The sequence below is a fragment of the Mandrillus leucophaeus genome, unplaced genomic scaffold, assembly GCF_000951045.1.
Source record: "Mandrillus leucophaeus isolate KB7577 unplaced genomic scaffold, Mleu.le_1.0 Scaffold750, whole genome shotgun sequence".
Taxonomy (NCBI): Eukaryota; Metazoa; Chordata; class Mammalia; order Primates; family Cercopithecidae; genus Mandrillus; species Mandrillus leucophaeus.
Window position 1 is genome coordinate 132,137 of NW_012108142.1, and position 9,999 is coordinate 142,135.

The window sequence follows — 9,999 nt, forward strand, 5'->3', positions numbered from 1 at the left end:
TTAACCATGTCACAGAAATCATCACATTGAGTTGAGCCTCCTGGGTTTCTTTGGACTGGAAGCTCCCTGAGGGTAGGGGCTATCTTGTTCATCCTTTTATCCCCAGGGCCTGGCATAAGATCTGGTCAACAGCTGCTGCACACTAAAGCTTTGCTAATTGAATAACTGTGTGTTATTTCTTAAATTCAATGAGAAATCACTTTACAAAGTCCAGCAGACTGAAAGTCACAATAACCGAGCTTTCTCTCCCCTGGGCACTTACACGGGAAACCCAATCACAGCTGGAAGAGGTCTCGAAGACCTGCAGGAGTTAGAAGAATCCAGCATCTCCTGGGCCCTGGCTGGGGTTTCTGCATCTGACAATGGAGATGGCTTTGCTCAGGGGAAGAATACTTTGGAACCTGTGAAGAGACTCCATGAGCACTGGGTAAGCAACGTCCACCTTGGTGGTTCTTGCTGTAATTTGTCTGTGTGTTCAGACCCAGTCCTTCCCTCCCGAACTGCTGACAGCGGTTTTCTTCGGTTATGCTAACATCTCCCACCACGTTCAAGTTGAGTTTTGCGGACATGCCAGCTGCTCTGTTTCTTCACGTTGATTTTCTAGCTTTGCAATAATACGTGCTCATTTCATAGGTGGACTCACTACAATCAATTTTTTCATTTTAAAAACGTTCACGTTATTGAGGGACACCTTCCTGAGAGGCGTCCATTATAACTACAGCTTAACACTGATACGATCCTATGAAAGCTATTGTTGTAGGACTTTCTCTGTAGGGCGCTTGTCACACGGCCATGAGAGATTAGGGTCACAGACATTTTGAAGGGTGAGAAAAAATGGAATTTATTGGGCCAAAAGGAAAAAAGGGAAACAGGGACTCTCAGCAAAGCAACAGTCCTGCTGGCCGGTTTTCCCGCCTCAGCGACAGAACCCCAGGTACTATCCAGGATGAGGAGAGAGGAGGCTTCTCCCCTCTGCAAAGCGCGTGAACTTCCGTGACTCCACCCCATTTTCCCAGCGGGCAGGTGGGTCGGAGTTTCTCCAGGATCCCCTTTACATTTAGCTATTCACTGTGATGATATGGTTCCAGGCCTGAAGAACTTGCAATCTGATTAAGATCTGAATGCATGAATTACAAAAAAATAAAAATAAAAATAAATTTTGGTAATTTAACGTAACAGTCTTGAAGCAAGGGATTATCACAAGGGTGCTTATGACAGCGTTAGTTGTATTAGTAAAATTTAGAAATAGCCAATACTTGAATTTTTAAATTACAATGAATTCTTTTGCTGCTACTGAAATTATACTTTCAAAGATAATTAATGTTTCTAAGGATAGTTCATTTAGAAGGGGAAAGTAAAGAGCTCAAATTCCAAATAAAAGGTCATGATTTGAAATTACCGCGGGAGAAAATGGTATAGATATGGGAAAAGAAAGTGTTTTTAAGGCAGCGACGTTTTGTTTCAAGCTAATCACAGATAACTTCTAATTTTATTATCCTTATCAGGGTTTATCTTGTATCATTAATAGTGAGCGTTTGCCTCGCCTATTATATCTAATTCTGAGTTCTGTGGCTTAAGGTAACGTCAAGCATTTGGAACGGATTCAGATAAGGGCCAGCCTGGCTGGTGCCAGAGCAGGGCACCGAGCCTGTTTCCTACCGATCCTGGATCCTGACAGGGTGACTCCACGTGCGGCTTCTCCCTGCCACAGTCTTAGAGTTGATCCTGTCTCAGTGTATGGACAGCGAGAAGGATTCATTCCAGGTCTGTTTATGAATATTTTCTAAGAAAAAGTGTTTCCTAGGCAACTTCTAGAAGGCACTCAACAATAATGGATTTTAGTTTTTCAAGAAACCTTGGAGATCTAGGACAGTCTGTCTTTACCAACGGAGACACCAAGGCACAGAGATTCCAGGGGATATGACGGCAGAACCATTTCCCTGTTCTTGTCGGCTCGCCTTCTGCTAGCTGTGGCTTCCTTTGTGTCTAGCATATAACCCTGCGTGCCGATTCAGGATTATGGGAGGCCAAGTTCTGCCTCCTGGCTGGTGATTGCCGGGAGGCCCAGGAGAAAGCGGTAGCTGGCGAGGGAAACGCACAGCAGATTTACAGCTGGGCGGAGAAGGGCAGGCCTCCCGGAGCACATTTCTGCACAGAGAACTAGGAAGCAATAAAAGAAACTTCATGGAAAATGGATCTTATCCTAAAAATAACAGGTTGAATGCTGACATGCCTACCTTTTGATGACTTACATTTGTTTTTGAGAATTATGATTGCTAATTTGAAAGCAGCTAGGAAATAATCTAATAAGGATGAAAATAATAAAAATACATTTAAAAACATAAATTGACATAATATTATCATGTTTTAGTCAATTCAGATGAATTTTCCAAGGAATTCAGTGTATAATTACATTTAGGAAAGAATAGTACCCTAAACCTTTTTTTTTTTTTTTTTTTTTTTTTTGAGACTGGGTCTCACTTTGTTGCCCAGGCTGGAGTGCAGTGGCATAACATAGTTCACTTCAGCCTCAACTTCTGGGCCCCAGAAGAAACCCTCACCTTAGTCCTCTACCCCCAAGTAGCCAGACTACAGGCACAGGCCATCACACCCTGCAATTTTATTTTTTTTTTTTTTGAGACAGAGTTTTGTCATGTTACCCAGGCTGGTCTAAAACTCCTGAGATCAAGCAATTTGCCAGACTCAGCCTCCCAAAATGCTGGGATTACAGGAGTGAGCTACCATATCTGGTACCCTAAACGTTTTTGATGGGCTAGGGGATATAATATTGAGAGGCAAAGCCAGCTGGACTTCCTGGGTGGAGTGGGGGCTTGGAGAACTTTTCTGACTAGCTAAAGGATTGTAAACACACCAATCAGCACTCTGTGTCTAGCTAAAAGTTTGTAAATGCACCAATCAACACACTGTAAAAACGCACCAGTCAGTTCTCTGTAAAATGGAGCAATCAACAGGACATGGGCAGGGCCAAATAAGAGAAAAAAAGTTGGCCACCCGAGCCAGCAGTGGCAACCCACTCGTGTCCCCTTCCACGCTGTGGAAGCTTTGTTCTTTCGCTCTTCACAATAAATCTTGCTGCTGCTCACTCTTTGGGGCCGCACCACCCTTAAGAGCTGTAACACTCACTGCAAAGGTCTGCGGCTTCACTCCTGAAGTCAGCAAGACCACAGACCCACCAGAAGGAAGAAATTCTGGACACATCTGAACATTTGAAGGAACAAACTCTGGACACACCATCTTTAAGAACTGTAACACTCAATGCAAGGGTCTGCGGCTTCATTCTTGTAGTCAGCGAGACCAAGAACCCACCGGAAGGAACCAACTCCAGACACAATATGATGGATGGTTTTTAGTTGTTGTTGTTGACTTATTTTTAAAATTATTATTATAGTTTAAGTTCTGGGATACATGTGCAGAATGTGCAGGTTTGTTACATAGGTATACATGTGCCATGGTGGTTTGCTGCGCCTATCAACCTGTCATCTACATTAGGTATTTCTCTTAATGCTATCCTCCATGGTGGTTTGCTGCACCCATCAACCTGTCATCTACATTAGGTATTTCTCTTAATGCTATTCTTCCCCTCAACAGGCCCGGGTGTGTGATGTTCCCCTCCCTGTTTCCATGTGTTCTCATTGTTCAACTCTCACTTATGAGTGAGAACATACAGTGTTTGGTTTTCTGTTCCTGTGTTAGTTTACTGAGAATGATGGTTTCCAGCTTCGTACATGTTCCTGCAAAGGACATAAACTCACCTGTTTTTATGGCTGCATAGTATTCCATGGTGTTAAAGACTTAAACATAAGACCTAAAACCATAAAAACCCTAGAAGAAAACCTAGGCAATACCTTTCAGGACACAGGAACGGGCAAAGATTATACTATTAAAACACCAAAAGTAATGGCGATAAAAACCAAAATTGACAAATGGGATCTAATTAAAAAGAGCTTCTGCACAGCAAAAGGAACTATCGTCAGAGTGAACAGGCAACCTGCAGAATGGGAGAAAATTTTTGCAATCTATCCATCTGACAAAGGGCTAATATCCAGAATCTACAAGGAACTTAAACAAATTTACAAAAAAAAACACAACCCCATCAAAAAGTGGACAAAGGATGTGAACAGACACTTCTCAAAAGAAGACATTTATGCGGCCAACAAACATATGAAAAAAAGCTCATCATCACTGGTCATTAGAGAAATGCAAATCAAAACCACAATAAGATACCATCTCACGCCAGTTAGAATGGCGATCATTAAAAAGTCAGGAAACAACAGATGCTGGAGAGGATGTGGAGAAATAGGAATGTGTTGACATTGTTGGTGGGAGTGTAAATTAGGTCAACCATTGTGGAAGACAATATGATGATTGTTAAGACAATTCTACCAAAGGAAAACTGTCTCTGCTTTGCATTAAATATCTTACATTTGCTGTTTTTCCTTAAGATTTTGTACATCAAATTGTACATCATAAAACAGGCCTAATAATTGGCTGGGCAAGGCGGTTCACACTGTAATCCCAGCAGCACTTTGGGAGGCCAAGGTGGGCGGATCACCGGACGTCAGACCTGCTTGGCCAACATGGTGAAACCCCGCCTCTACTAAAAACACAAAAAAATTAGCCAGTGTGGTGGTGCGTGCCTGTAATCCCAGCTACTTAGGCGGCTGAGGCAGGAGAATAGCTTGAACCCAGGAGGCAGAGGTTGCAGTGAGCTGAGATCGCACCATTGCACTCCAGCCTGGGCAACAGAGTGAGACTCAGTCTCAAAAACAAAACAAAACAAAAAAACAAACAAACAGCAACAACAACAACAACAAACAAACAGGCATAATAGTACTCTCCCACATTCCCTGTGTTCTTTGCTGACAAAATAAAACACACTGTCAATTCTCTGACCTTCAAAGGTCAGGTGTGGATATTGGGTGAAACTGAATGTCATGTTACTTGTGGGAGAAAATTGCCATTTTCTTCAAGGAAACTTGGCCAGGACCTCTGTCCTGTCCTTCCCTGACTCAGCTAATTGCAACTTGCAGGACTCCTCCCTGCAGTGCTTCTGCCAGGACAACTACACCAGGTACCCTGTTGCAGACTTCCCTTTCTCCACACTTGTTTTTGAGGAGTTCAGGTAACCAGTATTTACCAAGGCTCCAAGAAAGCAATACAGATGTAATTTCCCCTTTGCTATTGCTGTGAAAGGACTATGCCCACCTGCATATCAAGTGGAAAGGGCCCGTATGCATTTAGCTTAGACCATTCAGATTTTTAAAAATATATGTTAAGTGTTTCCCTTTGCCTTTCTTCTATTTCATATTTAAGGAGCCGAAGAATCAGTAGAGCTGAGGGCAGCAAGATGGAATTAGAACTCATCCACCCCCCTTTACTGTACGCAAGATATAATATTCCTTGACCCCTCTACATCTGCTTTGCAATTTTCTATTCTTGATCATCAATGCTTTGTTTAGGTGACTTCACTTCCTGTCACTCTATGATCCATATATTTGTAAAATGTCTGTTGTTTTATAACTGAGTTGACCTTAGTGAATAATCAGAAAACAAGTTGCCGGTTAATATATTCTCAGGATAAACTGAAGATCATGCCTGGAGACGCCTGTCCGTGGTGCAGCTGAGACGTCTCCTATCTTCTTTTTTTGTTTTGTTTTGTTTTTTTGTTTTCTTGAGACGGAATCTTGCTCTGTCTCCCACACTGGAGTGCAGTGGCGCGACCTCGGCTCACTGCAAGCTCAGCCTCCTGGGTTCACGCCATTCCCCTGCCTCAGCCTCCCAAGTAGCTGGGACTACAGGTGCCCACCACCACGCCCGGCTAGTTTTTTGTATTTTTTTTAGTAGAGATGGGGTTTCACCGTGTTAGCCAGGATGGTCTCGATCTCCCAATCTCATGATCCACCCGCCTCGGCCTCCCAGAGTGCTGGGATTACAGACGTGAGCCACCGCGCCCGGCCATCTCCTATCTTCTTGTCTGTGTATGTGTGAATCTTTCACGCAGAGACAGAGTTGTATGAATGAATCATTCTGAACCCGATGTTCTTTCTACAATGCAGACACATGCAATGGTTTGTTTGCCCTCCTGCCCTGTGGTCACAGCAGTGGCCTATTTACAGGGATGTTTACTGTTCCAGAGGCTGGCAGTTTCCTACGCTAATGTTTTTACTCCATCTTTTTCAGTGAACTTAAGTTTGTTTACTACATACTAGTATGTTCCTCTGCTAGTAATTTCATTGTAACATCGTTTCAAAATGTTTCACCATATCCTTGTGTCTTTCTTTTCTCTGTTCATCTTGTTTCTAATTTCCTTTCCAAAAATTTCCATGGTGCCCAGAACAATCCTGGTGTTCTATCTGTTGTCCTGTTGTCAACAGTAGCCGATTTCACCCTGAAAAGTAACTGCATTGAAATGAAAATTGTATTTGCCTATTTACCCATAAAGTAATCACTTCTCTAAGATTTTATACCGACTTTCTGAGAAACTTTATTCCAGGAAAAGACTAATTAGGTAGGTCAATTAATGTAGATCAACCTGCCCCTATCACGTTTCAAATCATAAAACAAGGCCTAAGTCCATTTGGGTGCTATAACAAAATCCCATAAGCTGGGTCGTTTCTAACAACAGAAGTTGCTTCCTCACAGTTCTGGAGTTTGGGATGTCCGGGAGAAAATCACCGACAGACTCAGTGTGTGGTGAGAGCCCGCTTCCCGATTCACAGAGGGCCGTCTTCTCACTGTGTCTTTACATGGTGGAAGAGGCAAGTGAGCTTCTTGGGCCTCTTTCATAAGCTCACGAACCCCTTTCATGAGACCCCCTCTCTCATGGCCTTATCACTTTCCACAGGTGCCACCTGCATGCAACATTACCTGGAGGACAGCATTTCAACATGAGATTTCATGATGTGTCTGCTTCCGGAGCACGTGTTCTAAAATTGGAATGAGATTTCAGGAGCCCTCCTCCCTCATGACCTAATCACCTCCCACAGGCTCCACCTCCATATAACGTCACTTCAGGGATGGGGTTTGGGGCAGGGGGACATAAACATTGAGCCCATTGCAGGGGCAGACCCTGAGCATAACACCAACCAGTAAGTGAGTCCTAACAGGATGAATCTAAATGACAGGCAGGGAGGGAGAGACATTTAAAAGTCCTCTAAACTTTTCTGGTCATTGGTATTTACTCAGAATCTGTGGCTAATTCTGCACTTGCCAGCAATCATCACTGTCCTCGTTGTTGTCTTTATTTCTCCAGCACATACTGCACATGTTTGTACAAGCTTTGTACCAAGCACGGTGCTGTATGTGAGGCTGGTCAGCGAGCACATCAGATAAATTCCTGCCACCTTGGTGCTTACCCTGGGGAGGGAGGCAGACTCACAAAAGGGGAAATTAAATAAACAAAAAACCAGATAATGTTGAGTCTTGTTTAAAAAAAAAATGGTGGGACAAAACCTGAGTTTTTACAAAGTAACTTAGAATGAAAGACCAAGAACGTCCTCTCAAAGGGGGGGACATTTGTGAAAAGAAATAAACGATAAGTCAGTCCCAGTCATGCAGGATGTATGGAAAAGACATCTCAGGTAGAGGAAACAATGAAAGCAAGTGTCCTAAGGAGAAAGCACGGAAAGAGGGAAGTGAGGATGGTTGTTGGGAAAGAAGACAAGTCAATATGCAAAGGTCAGAGACATGGATGCAGCCAGGTCATCACGAGTAGTGGACTCAGCCAAGGGTTCAGAAGGGCCTGTAAGTGGGGTATGCGGCACGGGATACTGACATGCAGTGATGTACATTAAAAACTATCCTCGCTATGATATGCAGAAAATAGCAAGAAAGGCAAATAAAGAAGCAGAGAGCCCAGTAGATGTCTCTTACACACGCCAAGAGTAAAATGATAGAGGCTGTGGCTGGGTTGATAGAGCAGAGAGGGAGAAGGGAACATCTCTGGGATGTCTTTTGGATGTAGTCATTATGACCTGCCAATCAACTGGGTGGAGAAGGTCAGTGAAGACAATGAATAGAGGATCCATCTGAAGAATGGGCTGGAACACCCGGGTAGACTGTGGGGTCGTCTAACAGGCAGATAATGTTGGGGAAAAAATGAAAAGTTTTGTGTTGTCAGGTTAGGTTTAGAAGCCTGTTAGATTTCCAAGGGGAAATGACAATGAAGAATTGCATGTTTGGTGTACAGGCCAGGAATTCAGGGTAGAAGTCACAGCTATAGATATGAACGAGAGGGCCATTGGTATACAGACTGTGTTTAAAGCCACTGGATAAAAATGGACAATCTAGAACATACAGCAGAGGAATCCCATCCAGACCCACCATTTAGGGTTCAGTAAAGAAGACTGTGATGTAGAAAAAGCATGAGCATGGGGTCCATGGAAGCTGAGAGAAAACGTGTCCTGGGGAGGTGATGTGTATCCATGGGTGCTAAGTGCCGCTGGGAGGACTGGAGAGGTGAGAGGGAGGTGAGATCCGGGTCTGGTAGCCACTTTCCAAGTGAGTTGGAAGAGAACGGCTTCGGTTTCTGGAGAATGAAGTGGGAAGAGTCTGGTGAGAGAGAGTGAGGGACAGAGTAAGAGGACAGGACACAGAGGCTGTGGCTTCAGATGCTTTCAAGAACATCTGTCATCCAGAGGGTCAAAGAAACAAGGCATTTATTGCATAGAAATAGGAAATCAAGGTTGGGCATAGTGGCTCATGCCTGTAATCCCAGCACTTTGGGAGGCTAAGGTGGGCGGATTGCCTGAGCTCAGGAGTTCGAGACCAGCCTGGGCAGCATGGTGAAACCCCGTCTCTACTAAAAATACAAAAATTAGCCAGGTGCACCTGTAGTCCCTGCAACTCAGGAGGCTGAGGCAGAAGAATTGCTTGAACCCAGGAGGCGGAGGTTGTGGTGAGCTGAGATCGCACCACTGCACTCCAGCCTGGGTGACAGAGCAAGACTCCATCTCCAAAAAAAAAAAAAAAAAGAAAGAAAGAAAGAAAATAAATAGGAAATCAAAAACAGCATTGCTTTAAGAAAATAAAGCCTATCCCAGAGCATGCTCGTATGCAGATAGAAATGGCCCAGTAGAGGGAGAGGGTGGTGTGGAAGACATAGGTAATAACTCTATGAGGAGAGAGGTGATAGGAGCAGAGCAGAAATGCTTGGTTGATCTTTGATAGGAAAAAGGACACACCATCCTCTGAAACCTCAGGCAAAGCTGAGATCTAGGAAAACCCCACAGCTGTTAGGCTGGTAGAGCTGGTGGCAGTCAGATGGGTTCCTCTCCATTTCTTTCTATTGTCTTAACCTGGGATGAGGCAAGATGAATAGATGCAACAGTTAGGACGTGCTGTGTGGTAGTGTGGTCGACTCTACAGGGACTATTTTGATTGGCTGTGATCTGTACATCCTAAGATGTCTATATTCCAGAACTGATGGGACAAGTGGTCCTGCATGCTGTGCTGTCATCATGAGAGCCACTGATGGTCACTGAGCTTAGCGGTGCTTTACCCAGATGTTAATGTGCTCACTTAATTATGCTCTGCAGTTTCGGCCCCATCTACAATTCTGACATTTTCTCATATTTCTCCACTTTGCCCTTCCGACCTTCCTTCCTTCCTTCCTTCCTTCCTTCCTTCCTTCTTTCTTTCTTTCTCTTTTTAAGACAGGGTCTCACTCTGTCACACAGGCTGGAGTGCAGTGGTGTGATCTCAGCTTACTGCAGCCTCTACCTCCTGGGTTCAAAAGACTCTTCCGCTTCATCTTCCAAGTTGCTGGGATTACAGGTGTGCACAACCACACCCAGCTAGGTTTTTATTTTTAGTAGAGACAGGGTTTCGCCATGTTGGCCAGGCTGGTCTCGAACTCCCGACCTCACGTGATCTGCCCATCTCGTGGAGGAGGCTCTAAGAACGTGTAATACGATTCAGTCAAGGGACTTAGAGGAGGTTTTCCGGAGTAATAGACTTCAGGTTTAGATCATAGGGAAG

At 44.1% G+C, this 9,999-nt stretch overlaps 1 long non-coding RNA gene across 1 annotated transcript; it reads right to left on the reverse strand.

The window, feature by feature from the left end:
* Positions 1-815: 815 nt before the first annotated feature.
* LOC105529162 lies at positions 816-1,772 on the reverse strand. Its single transcript, XR_001004463.1, has 2 exons — positions 1,660-1,772; positions 816-1,117 (listed from the first exon to the last, which is right to left on the reverse strand). It is a non-coding gene; the product is annotated as an uncharacterized LOC105529162 (long non-coding RNA).
* Between the last annotated feature and the right edge of the window lie 8,227 nt (positions 1,773-9,999).